Source organism: Oculina patagonica, chromosome 9, assembly GCF_052425735.1.
Source record: "Oculina patagonica isolate OP01 chromosome 9, crgOcupat, whole genome shotgun sequence".
In the NCBI taxonomy this organism is placed as follows: domain Eukaryota; kingdom Metazoa; phylum Cnidaria; class Anthozoa; order Scleractinia; family Oculinidae; genus Oculina; species Oculina patagonica.
The window spans coordinates 13,105,441-13,122,408 of record NC_135766.1 but is presented as its reverse complement, the minus strand read 5'-3'; the positions used below and the strand labels follow the sequence as shown (position 1 = coordinate 13,122,408).

At 39.2% G+C, this 16,968-nt stretch overlaps 1 protein-coding gene across 1 annotated transcript in view; it reads left to right on the top strand.

The window, feature by feature from the left end:
• LOC144666287 (uncharacterized) overlaps positions 1 to 16,968 on the top strand; it is a 49,835-nt gene that overhangs the window by 520 nt on the left and 32,347 nt on the right.

The following is a 16,968-nucleotide window of genomic DNA, read 5'->3' as shown; positions in this document are numbered from 1 at the left end:
ATCTACTGTATATTGAAAGTTACCGAATGTTGTTTCCCAATATTAAAAAGGCAGCAAAACATTCCATCAACAGCCACAAATTAACATATGCGTTTCACTATCAGCTATGCAATTATTGCATGATCTCATAATATGTGGCTTTCAGTCCACTGTTATCCGAATGAACAAAGTTGCTGCCCTAAAGATACATGTACAGTGCGAAGGAACATGCTTTCTAGTAAGACAGAAAGTGCAGGGGAGTTAACTTGTCAGTTTGTGGCACATAATTGAAAATTAATTTATGCTCAAACGATTCGTCTTCATGGCTCAGTTGAATTGAACAAATTGAATTACTCTTAAATTTGTTCACTATCTCGAAGTTTACGAAGCTTAATAGTTTACACCTTACGAGTAAATTTGGCGATTGCTAGGCTCGCGCGGCACGTATTGCAAGATATATTCACAATAGAAGACTTATATGGCACAGGCTCAACAGTGACCAAAATCTGATTTCTTTCCATTGTTTGGCATGAGAATATACAAAGCAATACATGGAACTGAAAAGACCTGTAAGGAGAATTTAGAAGTTGATGTCAATGGTTTTGGTTAACCAAATTGACAAGCTGAAATGGTTAAAATTCTTTAAAATTCTGAGTGTGACCAGTTTAACAACTTACACTGTGTTGCCTTACAATTTAGGCTGCACGACACGATAGAAGCTGGCTAAAAACCGTTTTCAATGGCAGCTGCTGCAACATCGCCTTTGGCCAGTTCGGAACAGAAGACAAACGGAGCCAAGCTCAGTAGACTTCTTATTGATGGTGGAACAACGGTTCTAAGGAATGTTTTTGATAGTTATCATCCTCCTGCAAATCTGGCTTCTGATCTCAACTTACAATATAAAACCCTTCTCGTTCTCTCTCGTAGGCGAATTCTTAATAAATCTCAGTGGGACAAACTGTTCCCACCTAGTGGAGCCACACCAGACTCCAAGACGTATGACATCACTCTTCTATTCCTCCTTTTGACCAACATTTGTGGACTTACCACTCCTCCCTCAGGATGGCACTCTAAGCCGCCCCCAAGTGACACCTCTCTTGAAGCAAACCTTGCTCGCATTAAGTTTTTTCGCAATGAGTTGTATGGTCATGTGACTAGCACTTGTGTTGATACACCAACTTTTAATTCTCTATGGCAGGAAATTAGTGCTGTTCTTGTTGATCTTGGGTTGGGTCAGGCAGAAATTGATAGACTAAGTGCAGAGCGCTGTGGAGAAGATGATTATCTTGACGTGTTACGTGACTGGGCTGATAGTGACGAGGATATCAAGTCACAGCTGAAAGAAATACGTCAGGGTCAGACCGAGACACAACAACAAGTTGAGAAAGTACTTCAAATCCAACTAGAAGATCACAAAACTCTTGCGGCTGGCATTTCTAAGCTGGAACAAGTACACCAGATTGAGAACAAAATGCATCAAGCTGTCAAAGAAGCACGTCAGACCCAACTAGAAGACCACAAAACACTTCAGGATAGCATTTCAAAACTAGAATGCGTATCCCACACACAAAAAGAAACTCGTCGAGCTGTTGAAGAAGTACATGAAACTCTACAAGCCGGTCTACAAGAAGTCAAACAAGAGTTCGAGAACTCAAAGAGAAAAAGAGAGATGGACAGGGCAGATGACCTACTTAAAACCCTGGCTAAGTCTGAGTTCAAAGGGGACATTGAATATCATGCACAAAGATTCCAGGAAGGAACTCGAGGGTGGATATTCAAAAAAGTGGACGACTGGCTCGATGACTTAACTTCGCAAAACCGCGTGATGGTGATTAGTGGAGATGCAGGAATGGGGAAATCAGTGGTTTCTGCTGTTGTATGCAAACGAATGCAAAAGGCTGGTAGACTGTCAGGAAGTCACTTTTGTCAACATAACAATGTACGTTACAGGAAACCCCAGTTGATGCTTCAATCCTTGGCCTGTCATCTGAGTCATGCACTACCGGAATACAAGAATGCTCTTGTAGAACAGCTATCACGAAATCTGGGGCCAGTGGAACTCAACAACATGGGCGTGGAAGAACTGTTTGCATTGCTTTTCAAAGAACCACTCAGCACTATACCTGACCCTGGAAGGAATATCCTCATGGTGATAGATGGTCTGGACGAAAGTGAGTATCAAGGGCGCAATGAGCTACTAGATGTAATTGCCAATCAGTTTTGTAAGCTTCCACAATGGATTCGATTCTTTGTGACAACCCGATCAGAAATAAACATCGCAGAGAGCCTAAAAAACTTGCAGCCTATACAGCTTGAAGGAAACCAGGAAGAGAACTTAAAAGACATTCAACTGTTTTTAGGAATGCAGCTGATTGATAAAATTGAAGAAGAGCATACAGAAGATCTGTTGCAGAAACTGGTGGATAAATCTGAGGGCGTTTTTCTTTATGCTTATTTCCTGGTGGACTTCATCCAAAAAAATGTTTCGCTTCTCACCGAAGAGCAGCTGGAAAGTACCTTACCACTGGGTATTTCATCCGTTTTCCTCTCTCATTTTAAACGGTTAGAAAATGAACTTTGCAAAGAACTGAAGGTCGAAGAAGACCAAATGTTGAGTTTCTTGTGTGCTTTAACTGCTTCCAGAGAACCATTGCCAGTAGCGTTTGTTTACGGACTGTTGAGTCTTAGCGGAAGGCACTTGTCTGTTCAGCGAAGAATCAACAAAGCAATCGCCTGCATCTCTTCACTGTTACCAGTTCGCGATGGTTGTCTTCACTTCTTCCACAAATCGGTCAAAGACTGGTTGACGAATATATCATGTTATGGTCGGCATGATTTCACCGTGGAAGAGAAAGAAGGGCATGAAATACTTTCCAGCCTTTGTAAGAATGAGCTTGATAGAGTCAAGCAAAAAGGTGTGCGCGAAATACTATTCAGTGACACTGAAATATACGCCTTGCAACATGGTGTCCAACACATGATTGAAGTGGGTAAATTGGATGAGCTATCAACATATGTGACAGACGTAGAGCTGATATACGCAAAGCTCTGTGTAAGTACCACAAGCTGCTTAGAAGAATTTTTCAGTGTCCAAATGCAAGCGAAGGTCACAGTGACAGAAAAACTCGAAGATCAAGCTTTTATTAGTTCTTTGTTTCTGTTGCTTCGAAAACACTCTTATTTGTTAAGACATAACCCTCATCTTTTCTTCCAATGCGTATTTAACGAAGGAGGACCTGAATTATCTTCTAGAGCTGCAGCTGTTCTCGAAACCAAGCTTCCCCACTTACCATACATGAAGTACGTAAACCAGGAAGATCAGTTAGGAGCAGTTCAGGCCCGATTTTACTGTTCAGATACGGTCGCTTGCTTCGACGTTTCACAACAACTGGACCGTATGGTGTGCGAGTGCAGAAATGGAACAATTCATTTGTGGTCTCTTCATACTGGCAATGAAGAATGGGTGAAAACATCATTTGTAAAGAAAGATTTTTTTGGCTGGGATACCTTTGAACGAGAACGTGCTTTTCGTCAGGTAGAAGGTAGTCTGTCGTATTATCAATCTGTAGTTTTTTATCCTAGTGGAGAGTTTGTTTTACCGGGATGCCTCAGAAGTGTATATTCTCTCAATGGAGAATTGATATCTCTTTTTCCGAAAAGCACCTGTACATTTTCTAACTGCAAAATTTCTGGGGATAAAAAACGTATGTTAGCAGATTCTCCAAATAACACCAAGGAAATAATTCTGTGGAGCATGGAAAATGGCGAAGAACTGACCCGTATTAACCGGAATGAAGATATTTCGTGTTTTGCCCTCTCTCAGGATGGGTCCTATATCGCTATTTCTGACTTTGCTTGTTGTATTTCTGTGTTTTTTGTACAAAATGAGGGTAGCTGTGTTATGAGTAAAAGGACAGATTCTGTATGTGGATTAATGCACTTTACTGCAGACAACAATACTCTTGTTTGTGGTTTCCTCAAAATGAGTATCTTTACAACTCTCTATTTTGGTGGGAATACGCAATTTGCATTTTTAACCCTCCCAAGAAAAGAACAACCTCAAACAGTGCACCTACAAGACTATGTTTTGTGGCCCTGTAAGTCAAGCAACCTAACTGAGTCAGATTTTCTCGAACAGAGACAGTCTTCTTGCTGGTTTAACAAAGTACACAATGTTATTCCCGACTTGTTGGCGGGAATGTACATCATGCTTACCAATGACAAGGCATTGATTAGCAGCCCCAATCTCAAGTTTGTCAGCGCTGTAAACATTGCCCTTCTAAACAACACTTGTTCTGGCAAAGAGCAAAAAGTACAACGAATTATATTTTCTCAAAATGGAGATACTACTTATTGCACTTCAGAACCAACTGATGATCCATCATCGCAAGATCAACAAATTCACGTCAGGTCAATTAATTTGCCAAGTTTAAAAATAACAAAGATTATAAATGTCCACCCAGGTTTTCTTTTACCAGTGAGGGAAGGTGTTTTACAGTGTTCAAATCAAAACGTTCTGCAACTTTGGAATTTTGATTTGACAGAATGCATTCGGCCTCTTAATTGTAAACTGATGAATACCGATCGATTTATTCCAATTTCTGGAGAACTAATAGGTCGTTGGATGGATGCATGGAGATCTTACGTCAGTGTTAAAGTGGTGAACATAACTAACGGAGAGGTTATTGCGTCTGTGAGGACCAGAGATTTTGAAGAAGATCTTCCTATAATACGTGTTTGTTGCAGTACCCAACAACAAGTGTTAACCAGTACTTATGAGGATATGAAGAGAAACCCAACCGGTCTTGATATCAACAAGGTAACAATCAGTTTATGGAACAACGATTCCTCTCTTATGTGGGAAAAAAGTTCAAAATGGTTTGTTCAAGGAGAGTATACTGGACAATTAACTTTCTCTCCCCAAGAAGAGTTTGTTGTGACCTGGAACTCCCTCGATGAAGGTAATGGCGTACACGTCCTAGATGCAAAAACAGGAGAAATACTCCACAGGTTTCTCCAAAGTCAAAATGACATTGTTGATTGTAAGTTTGTAGATTGCGAATCTCTGGTTTGTTGCAGCAAGGACAACTTTCTTCGATTGTTTAACATCAGATCTGGTGATCTTCTCAGTGTGCTTGACATTGAAGAGCGACCTTACTGTTTAGGAGCTTGCCTGGGCAAATCTCTTGTTGCTGTTGGTTTATCGGGCGCCAGATTGAAGTTCATCCACGTGAAGTCAGTGCCAAGTATCACATGTAGAGTTGCTGAAGATAAGAAAGGTAAGAATTGTCTTAATAGAGGGCGAACTTGTTTAAAACCAGAGCACGATTGACACCAAAAACGACATGCCCTCTACAATGAGGACTTTCCTGTTTGTTTTAATGAATACCTTATTTTTATTTTTACTTATTTTTGCGGGACTTAATTTTCGCGATTTCCAAAAAATCGCCAAATCAAGGACCCGCGATGTATTTTTCGGCCAAATCGCAAAAATTATTCACGCGAAGTATACCCGTTTCCACGAAAAATACAATACAGAAATTCCAGTATGTTAACAAAAACAAAAACAAAGGCTTGGCTGTGTAGGGTCCTTTATGTCGTAATTTATTTTTTAAGCATTGCGGTAACAGAACTTCTTCTTAATTTGGAAAAATTTAAGTAACATTTACTCCCTACACACTAATTTATATATGTAAACCTGATGTTTTGTAATACTCTCTTGGCTCGATGAGCAAAATCTCTCAAAAAGGTGAAGACTACTGCCTTTCTCTTTAACCACTGATGCTCTAGAATCTAAGTAGCATTAGCTAAGGAGTTCGTGATGATCACTCTGCGCAATCCAGGGGGGGGGGGTACCCAACAAAGCTTTGTACGGGGAGGATCCGCCCCGAGCTCCTACCTCTTACCCTGTTATATACCATTTTCCCAGAAATTGTACCCCTTTCGTATACCTTTTCATGAAAAAAGGTACCCTTTCATATACCTGAAAGTCATGGTGTAGACTTAAAACACAACATTTTCTTTTCATTTTCAAGTAGCGCTTTATAAACTGAAATTATACAGCCGTAAATTGCATCTGTTTGAAATATTTATTTATTAAAGGTCCTTTTAAAATCCTAAATGACAGATTTCCATACCCTTTCGTATACCTAAACTTGTGAAATCCCTACACTTTTATATACCTGAAGCCTGAAAAAGGTACCCTTTTCGGGCGGAGCCTCCCCTTATAGACCATTATAGGGAGTCCCCCCGGGTTGAACACACGTTGGGTTTCCACTTTTGCTTATCGCCTCATGTCAATCTATGTTACAGGCCCACTCACCAAACGGAGATGAGTCAGTGACGTTCTTGTGAACTCAAGTGCCGAGTGCTTACATTGGAAGAGAATCCATGACACTATTGTTACAAGAGGGGACTAACTATGATGACACTGTTCTTGATAATGGGACACTTGACCGCATTTTAGAGCAGTAGCTGCTGGTTAGTTTTGATACCAGTTGAATACCAAATACTCTGAACATGCATACCAAGAAGCAGTACATATTTCATGGAACTATTTAAAGAACTGTATATTATGTGAAATACTGTTTTTTTTTTTTTAAATATAAGTTTATATTAGGCTATTGTAACATTGTTTAAAATCCCGTTTTACCGAACTTGCATAACATGAACACCCCGTTGGAACGAAAAAACCTTGTTGCCCAGGTCATTTATTACAATGTAAGACATTAACAGGATTTTTCTTTACAAGTGAGTAACAAATGGCTTTCAAAGAATCTAAATTGGTTGTAGTTGCATTCAATTGAAACATGAAAATTGACAATACAATTCAATCCAAGACGGATACTAAGGACACATAGCAGTGATACAATTTGTAGTAATTAAATCAGAAACATTTTAATTTTTTATCCCGAGTTTTCAATATATTCGAGATGTACAAATTATTAGAAGACGATAGGTTATGATCAGGGTGCCGCTAACAATGCACATTGCACTGATCCCTGTTGAACCTCCCTCCCTTAAGGTTATAGATAAATTTAATCCCAGAGCTAAAGTAGTTCGTATAGTGTGATCGTTGTGGTGAATGAAGTCCTGAAAAGGACAAATTGATTGTTGCTCGAAAATCGAATGGAAACTACTGTTGAGTGATGAATGTGCAAAATATGAATCCTACTAGATAAGGAAAAGAACGAACAACAGCCCTTTTGAAGGCTACCCTTACCTGGACAATGACACTATACCAGGGGGAGGGGGAGAGAAGCAGGGCAGTTTGTTCCTGTGTCCTTTTAGCGGTGCCTGGTTACAGAGTCAAAATACTGTCAATCAACCTGTTGCCCAGAATGACTTGACATGGATTGTAGAATTTCAGAGCTTCTGTCAGTACTTTTAGTAGACAATTTGATCAAATGTTTAAGTTCCCTTTTTAAATTTGTAAACAGCAATTTAAAATGTCGAAAATAGTTGGACAATACTCGTTATATCCAAAAGGCATTCTATTGTTTCATTTGGATATTGTTTTCTTTTAAAACAAGATGCATGCATAATAAAGTATGAGATGATACCGACATCTTGCCCACCACAGCTTCAACATTTGGCCGTTCCTCAAAATGTAAGCGAAAGTCGGCGTCTGTTTTGTTTACAACTCTTAAAAGGCGCCTTCCATTAACCTGAAACGGCCGGCTGGTCTTTTCTACGAGATTTTCCAAAAACTCGACCACAACAGTTTATTATATTCATGGAATGACTGATTTGATAGGACCAATCTGAACAAACAACGGAATTCTGTTCTCGAACGTACCGGTCTGGCCGACCAGTTTTGACCAATGGAAAGCGCTCTCGTTGCCGAGTCTCGCGCATGGTTTGATGAATACAACTACCGTGATTCCCTGCAGGCGCGCGCTATAGAGGGAATCGGGTATTCGCTTCCAGAAGAGACTAAACACGTTATTATTCATTTCTTTGTGGATAAATATGCAACTTTTTTTCTCTGAATTTTCTGTTTCTCGGTTAGTCCGTCTTTGCCTCGTAAAATTGATCCAAAGCGTTTCATGATCCATATCGACACGGTATTTAAAAATAACAAAGAAACGACAATGTATAACAATTTGTCCCCTCCCCCCGTTAAATTCCCGTTTTTGTTTTGGCCTCAGATTAGTTGCCTTGTAATTTACATCCCTTACAAACTTTGTCAGCCTTCAGAAATACCGCCCCTTTCAAAATTTTTGTCCATCCATGGTATTTGTCTTTGCATTCAGGCGTAGATGTCCATGCGTTGTCCGTGTATAAAGTTGCTACCTTAATGGTCTCATTCTATCGCCGTTAAAGAAACAATCCACATTCTATAACTCTGACAAGATGTATTTTTTAGCCATAAGGTATTCGCCATCGTATATAAACCATTGCTGAAAATCGTTTCTTCAATCTTTTCCCTGGTGAGCTGAGAATGTGTATTCGCTGAGAGTTGGTTCCACCTGTTAGGAGGTTCACTTTAAATTTTCTGTGGAGACGTTGAACTTAGATTAGTGTCATAAATTTACAGCCATTACGGGTTAAATGCCATGGTACCAAGCCAGATAAGCGTCATTAGAGCCGTCAACAGGCAAACCGAGGCACTTGCATCGGTAATATGTTCCTGTGCAGGCTTTGCACTACGTATACTAGTAAGAAAATATGAAAGAAGTGTTTCTCTTTCTGGTATCATGATGGCCTAAAAACAACATTCCGGCCATCCTGATTTTTAAATTTGGCTCGCTAAAGGATCGCTTCCTCAGCTCAGTTTTCGAAGAAAAGTCTGGATAAGGGACTAGTCAGGATACTTTTCCGCAGCGTAGGTGTGTTGTTATCGCATTGTCCTTTAAGGTCGCGCAGGACCCTTGCAGTCATTATGTATGTATTTATTAATCGGGCGTGGCCGATTTATAATTTACCCTTTGGGCGTCCTAGACGATAGTCTCCTGCCGGCCAAAAACGACGGAGATAGCCTGGGCCAATCGGTTTCATTTCAGTTTTGACAGTAAATCGTTGTAGGCACACTGGGTCGACTTTTGGCCTAATCTGCAATCTGGTTCTCTTCTTTGCTTCGGCGGGAGGACAGAGAAAACAGCTTAAGGGGTAAAGTACTAATAATCACCATTGTGAGACTGTAGTTGCTTTGACAAGTTGAAGCTATTCTTGTAAATAAAAGGGGTTACGTCGTTCATGTCATGCAATGTTTTAGTGGGAAACTTTGAAACTAGACGCTTTGCTGGTTTCTACAAATAGCAGTGTGATCTGGCGGTACATTTTTTTGAGGCGGACTCCACTTTAAAACTATTTTTTTATATATTTAGCAAGAAGTGTGTCGATTTTTATTTCCGCACAGTTGGGCGTCAAAGTCGCCTGTCACAACGAGTAGAATGTTTGCACAACATGTTTTGAATATATTTTAGATTTGCCTAGTGACGTTAGTAAGGCACTTCTCAAGACGTCAGCAAAACATTGGCAATGTACAGTATTGGTGTGAACTTGAATGGAATTTTTTTACGAGATCGGTAAAGCTATCGAATGAAAAGATGACTTCAAAATGAAAACTTCGAATAATTTATTCTTGACTATTATGTAACTCTTGCGAAGAAAGATTTAATTGATGAGGAACTAGTACTGTTATTTTCCGGATATTCCTATCTTTTATTCGAGAAATGAATTTATTTTGGCTCGTCATTCAAGCGTTTTGAGTTTAGTTTTGGAATCGGGGAAATTTATTTCCCGTTGAGGGATGACCCGACATGGCAGAATATGAGTGGAACTTGAATAGGGCTGGAAGCCGGCCGAAACAACCGGCTACTTGCCAAACTTTGGCCGTCTACTTTCGTCTCTCTTTACCCTAAGCTTTGACAAAAATTAATTAATAATGGAAAGATGCCGCAAAAATACTGCACGACATCCGTGTCTAATGAAGCAGCGAAACGCAATGCGGTGAAATATACATCTTTTGATGAGAAATTCCGGAAGTGACATCTGTGTTCAAAACAGGAATTTTTGCACAACTTAAAGTTCCGAAAAAAAGACCACATGTTTTGTAAAAATCACAGACAAACATGATCAGGAAAATAAAACAGGCCAATGGGTTTTATTCACGAAAATACAACTTTCTTAAGAAAGAGTTTGTAAACAAGACAGTGGAATCAAATTACATTTCACACGAAATTTGCATACATTTGAACTTGCAAAAAAAGAAGTATCTCTGCCGAGACATAATAGCGAAACCTAGCATTAATAATCATTGTATTCTGATCTGATTGTTATTTTTTATGCATTAACTATTTGAAAGTGGTTCTCATTGATGAAAACAAAACGGTTTTTCATTCACTGCTTTAAGTATTTATAGACGTGAAAACATTCACTTAATCAAATTACATTCTGCACGAAATATTTTGAATCCTTTCGTCCCAAAACTTTGAGGAAATTGAAATCTTTGTTGGACGGTACTGCATATAAGCAGTTCATAGAATTGAATAAGAAGATAAGAACCATATTGATAAAGGAAATTTGAAAACTTTATTTTGGCTCATTTTGACGAAATTCAGGATTTTCAAAGACTGCCAGTAAACGGCTGTATCTTGTCTGTCTCTAACGATTTTGATGCGGTTTCGAACAAGCTAATTTTTCAACATATGGTAGCGGCAGAAGTCGGTTCGTTCTGAATTTTTCAATACGATATACAAGTTACAGGTCAATATACAGACCCTCTGTAAAGTAAAAAACGTTTTGGGAACAAACCATTGTGAACTTATTTTCTATGTTGATCAGTAAAAATCCTTACCACGACGTGGGGCTTGTTATCAAGTTCGTAAGTACGTTAATACTGCAAGTGTGTTTTGTTTTATTAGCGGTTTATACTCTAAAGTTCTCGGTATAGGAGATCAAAATTAAGGCAAATTTCTGTTATTCTCTAATTGCTTGGCACAGATTAGTACGCGCACAAACGAAAATCCAAGAAAAAGGATACTGAAACGGTCAGGAAATGTATACAAACATTGAATTGAATGAAAAAGGCCGAAAATAGCATTTTCAAGCATCTAAATTCACCCAAAACGCTGGTGAGGGTGGAGGTAATTGGAGTAGAAAGCTCGATGGGATGGGGTGGAGTAAAAGACTGCAGGAGAGGGGAGGGAGGGAAAGGATGGGAGTAGAAAGGGAGGGACAGGTGGGGTGAAAGGCTAAGGAGAGGGAAAGGGAGGGAGAATTAAAATCTATGCTTGGTTATATCACGCAACTTTTGAGTGTTGTTTTCTCACAAGAACAAAACTTAAGGTGGGGTTCTACCTGAATTTGAATGAAATTTTAAGAGATTTAAAGAAGGGATTGAAGAAAAAATGGAAACACCACCAAACAGTTGACCCCCTCGAAAGCGCACTCCAGGTTGTCAGGGGACTGTTTGGTGTCCGTCGACCAATTTTTAACTTCAAATTCTAATATTTCCTATTTGTCTAAATTTTACTAATCCTTTGAGAAAATCTAGTACTGCAAAACATAGATATATGAGATAAATAAAGCTTTTTTGGATTTCTTGAAACACAGCTGAAATGGTTTTCAGTATTTTCCAGCCCTTATACTTTGGGTCAATACTACTATTCTTCATCAGTTGCTATTACAGTAATGCCGTAATGATTCGATTTAGCGCCCTCCTTCAAATAAGCGCCCCCTTCCGAATAAGCGCCCCCCTTTGAATGTGTTTTTGTCAATAAGCGCCCCTATTCCAATAAGCGCCCCTATTCCAATAAGCGCCCCCATTCCAATAAGCGCCCCCATTCTAATAAGCGCCCCCATACGTATAAGCATAGATAAACTCGTGAACATTCACCATACCGTACATATATATATTTTACTGCTAAAATGAACAATTCTTTTAAAAGTAACTGAAATTTCACCAACTTGTTACTGTTACAGTTTCTGTTATTGTTAGTAATTTTTTAAGTTTTGTTTCGAACATTTGGTTGTTTCGCAAAAAATTAAATAAGCGCCCTCTCCCGAATAAGCGCCCTGTCTCGAATAAGCGCCCTCCCTTGAGGTGCCAAAAGTAAATAAGCGCCCCGGGCGCTAAATCGAATCATTACGGTGGTATGAAACAAATACTCAATCATTGGTGAACTAGTTGTGATCATTTTCTTGACAATAGTAGTTACCTGATAAAGAGTATTGCGAAAAGGCTGCACTTTGCTTAGTGTTAAAAATTTATATTTTCTAGTCGTCTAGCTCAATCGTTTATTTTTACATGTATTGTGCGAAATATATTTATAAATTGAGAACATTATGTCATTAAGTAATAATGCAATCTTGAAAACATTCCAGATATTATGTTCTACCAGGGTTCTACACACTAATACAGCTCATGCAGACTGTGACTTACGCAAACCTCCCACTGAGTGTTACTAAAGTGACTGTTTTTCCAGTGATTTCTACTGTACTGTACCCCGCCTTTCAAGTCAAAGCAGATAGTTAATTATTAACCGCCCGATTTTAAGCTTCTCGAGCTTCTTGTTTAAAGAGTATGCACGAACTGCGACGACTGAAGCCGAAAACAAACGAAGACAACGAAATATTCATGATATTATTTTCTTACAGTTCTTTGTACAAGTAATTACGCGCTATTGTGCTTAGCTTTGTGTCTCGTGCGCTGGGACAAAGCGAATTATCATTCACAGCTTTGAACATAGCACACGTTGTTGTAAACATTGACTCGGAAGGTCTTCGGAAGCCTAAAAACCTGCAATTTTGTGTCCAAGTTTTCTCCGCCGATATAGACTTTCAGGAGTTGATCTTCGAGGAACGCGAACTTGGTGTATTCTTTTGTGTTCTGACAAGAGCGAATTTTGAAATTTCCTTCTCAAAATGAAGGTAGCACGTTTCAAAGTTTAGATTTCACATCTCTACTCTCTTTAAAGCCATAAACTCCAAGCAGTTCTTGAAATCGAAAATTTTGTTCTTGTCAGAACACAAAAGAGGTTATGATTTATCACTAGGTTATACAATCACTTAATCCGGCGTGCTGTTCTAGCTGAAAACTTGGACACAAAAATTTCATTATCTGCAGTTTAACTTTTAAGGGCTTGTAACATTACAGTCAAAGGTCATCTCCCAGTAAAAAGACAATCATGATGTAATTCCATCATCCCTGAGTATCCTTGTTAAATTTTAGAGGAATCGATGTTCAAAATTTAGCGAATTAAAGCTTTTCAAGATAGCACCCCGTCAGGAAATTTGGCTAATAAATTTATTAATGAGCAAGGGTCCTGCGCGACCTTAAGCAATGGTGGACGACGATCGTCAAATTGTTAAGACAGCAAACAAAAGAGCTAATAGCGTTGTAATTCGTAAAATAAAATATATCCGGACAGTTTTGAAGAAGCTATGTAGCAAAATGGCAATCAACCATCCCTTAGTTTTAAGATACAAAAACACATTTAGTGTGTAAGTTATCTTGCTTGGCCATATAATAATAATCTTATTAATCTTTATAGGGTTTTCAATGTTAGTAAAACACTTACAGGTGCCTGTATCTTGAAGCTTTTAGATGGTCCATACTGAATTTTACTGCTATGAATTACGCCCCCACCAACTCCATTTGGTGTCTTGATAATTTGACGATCGTCATCGGCAAATTCTCAAAAGACGTGATTCCAATGGATTCCAAACCACACAATGGCCTATGCCACGGAAAAGGACCATGATGTTATTTTTAGATTGGTAGACAGCAACGCCACAGCATTGAGAAGTCAGGATTATAAATTTACGGCACTGGGACTGAATTGACGGATGTGGGCAAAATCTACGATCAGAGTTTCCACAGGAGGAGCGATAACGTTGGATGTAGTGACAGAAACTCTGGAAACAGGTGGAACAAACTCTTAGCGAATACAGGCTCTAGGCTCGACAGGGAAGGCTGCTCAGTAAGGACCTGAAAAAGAATCAAATATAAGTGTTTTACAGCAATGGTAAAAACACGCTGTCCGATACCCCAAATAGCAAAAAAAGGCATATTGCCTAAACTAAAGAATAGCTGATACTATCGTGCCATTTGTATGAGGACAGATATGGCTGAAAGAGAAACAAAACATTCACATAAAAACCATTAAAATGTTTAGAATCTGTTTTGTACATTTATTTACGAAGTTATGTGAATCCTGAGTTAAAATACCAATATAATTGACGTGGTAACACCTGGTTAAACTATTTTAGAAGCGATTTAATACCAAAAACCCTTAATTTCCTCCCGTAAACGGCAATAAATATAAGGATATGTGTATTGTTTTATATTCTGTAGACCGTGGAGAATTGGCTAAGAAACTAAAGTCAAGAAATGTATGGGAATGAAGGACGACATGGAGGGAATGTTTGAGCAAATAGAACTGTTCGTCCAAGTAGAACTAACGATTGGCCCTTGCATGTCTTCAAATTGCTTAGGTTCAATAGAGCCAATGTCCAAATTTATAGAACTTCGATGAAAACCTTAATAGGTCTTAAAAACTTAAGACTATGAAGTCGATTTAATTCAGTTATCAAAAAGATTACATTACCACCACCACCTTATCTGATGCCTTGATAATTTTACGATCGTTATCGACTGCACCCAGGTAGCAGAGCCTCTTTAAATCGCCAAAATTCTGTCGGTTCACCGACACAAATAACCATGACTTTGTGGACCGAGCAGTGCCACCCAGGAGGCTGCTGAAAGATTAGAAAGTGATAAAAAGTCAGCGTAAACCACGGTTAGAGACTCCTCAGTTCCAGTGATAATCACAGATTCGTCAAACAGGTGGAACCATCTCTCAGCGAATTACGGTTCTCGGCTCACGAGGAAAAACTTCAAAGGACCTGTAAAAATATCGAAGAAGCCAGTTTCAGCACTGATCTTTATACAATAGCAATGTCGGTGGCAAGTCAAATAGGGATATTGCCAAACTCTGGAGTGTCGTGGTATTCTTGAGAAGCGATAAAATGTGACCATTAACGAGGCAACTTATTTCAATCTGGCGACAGGGGTAAACCCACGTCTCCAAGCGAACAAAAAAACACAGTTGAGCAAATGTTATGGAGTGATTTAAAAACCGTATCAAGGAATGTGTTTTAACTTTATGAAGTGGTTTAATAAGCGTATCAAGAAATGTGTTTTAACTTCGATAAATTACAGGCAAAAAATCACCCTACATTCAATCTCGTTATAGCGTACGCGCTCGGGGCGTTGTTTATTGCCCTTTATAGGGAGAGTTCGTAATAGCGGGAGTCATTTCCAGTCAAACCTCTTTTGTTTGGGATCTGAATTTTGTCCATAATAGCGAGTTTCCGCAATAGCGGGGTGCCCGCAAGGCGAAAGTTGACTGTATTTGGCCATTTAGCGCAAAAGCTTCGGAATACACGAGGGATTTGTCGAAGTTACCAATTAGCATACGGGAGGCGCGGTGGCCTAATGGTTAGCGCGCTCGACTCCGAGTAGAACGGCCCGGGTTTGAGGCCTGTCCGGGGCGCTGCGTTGTGTTCTTGGGCAAGACACTTTACTCTCACAGTGCCTCTCTCCACCCAGGAGTAATAAATGGGTACCGGCGAATTAACTGCTTGTAACCCTGCGATGGACTAGCATCCCATCCAGGGGGAGTAGCAATACTCCTGGTAGCTTAATGCTACGGAAGCCGGGATAAGCTCCGGCTGTATGAGCCTCATGGCTCGGACAGAGACTTAACCCTTTTTTTACCTTACCGATTAGCATACGGGTAAAAAACGTGATTTACGCGGCAATTTTTTCGAGGCCAATGATGCCACAAGTCTTAAAACATTGTTCATCGCTTCTTTGAGGTCAGATGTGGCTGACAGCAGCAGAACAGTCTGAGAAACGGATAAGCGGCTTCATCAACGAAGATAAAAGTGAAAATATGAATGAAACTAACTTGGTTAATCTCTTCTCGAAGCAAATTTTCTTCCGCAGTTACCAATAAAAATAGACTCGTTTATTTCTTTATATTTTTTTGACTTGGAAAGTCAAAAGTACTGACAAACGTCGCCTTTTTCAGATGTAGGAGGATTGCTTTTTCTATGAATATCCGGTGGATGGGGTAGAGCCTACGATTAGTAAATTAATTTAAGTTTATTTTAAAAATCTTTCCTATCATGAATTACCTCGACCGTGTTCAGTTTATTTAACCCAATTGAACTTTTCTTTAAACAATAGGTCCAATAGAAATCGTCCCTTCTGTAGATCGTTGTTTTGCTAGGTATATTTGTATGGGCTGATAAGGGACGAATGCATGAAGGTAACGTTCATCACAAGTTTGAAATCAAGGGCAACGAAAGGTAAACAGAGGGAGCTTTAACATTTTATCGTTCTCGTTGAACAATTAAATTTAATAGCCTATTAACTTAGAGGCAAGCTTATAAAAAAGCTTTCCTTATTGACAACGACGGTACTATGGACTTGTGGTACGAGTGTTAAATACAGGTAATGCCCGCCTACTCACAACAGTCGTTTGGCTGCCTTATAGCTTTTGCAGCCAAATATTATTTTTTAAAGATTCTTTTTGAACTACTCGATTTACTTGAAACAGCACCGAAGAAGCTCTGTTGTCTGCAATTAGAGAATTTGCATTTCGACGAGAAGATATCAAATGGCATGGGAAAAAAGCGACAATGATACCGTCACAACTCTTCACGGGTCATTCATTATATTCTTTTAAATCAGGCTGTGAAATCCCGCGAAGTTTGACTTTTTTGTGTAAGGTTTTGTTTGTAAAATTCTTTCAGTCCTGAGTAATATTCATTTTTTCAAAAAAAAAAACTTTTAAATTCGTCTCAACACAATGCATTAATTTTGTATCTGTATATTGCTAGATTGCTTTGTAAAATTGTAAGCAGTTCAAGTGAGCGTATCAGCTGCCAAAATTCCCCACAGGAGATCCAATCATAGAGAAATTCACCTGTAAAATGGTCACGGACTTTAATTTCCTTTTGTGAGATAGCATT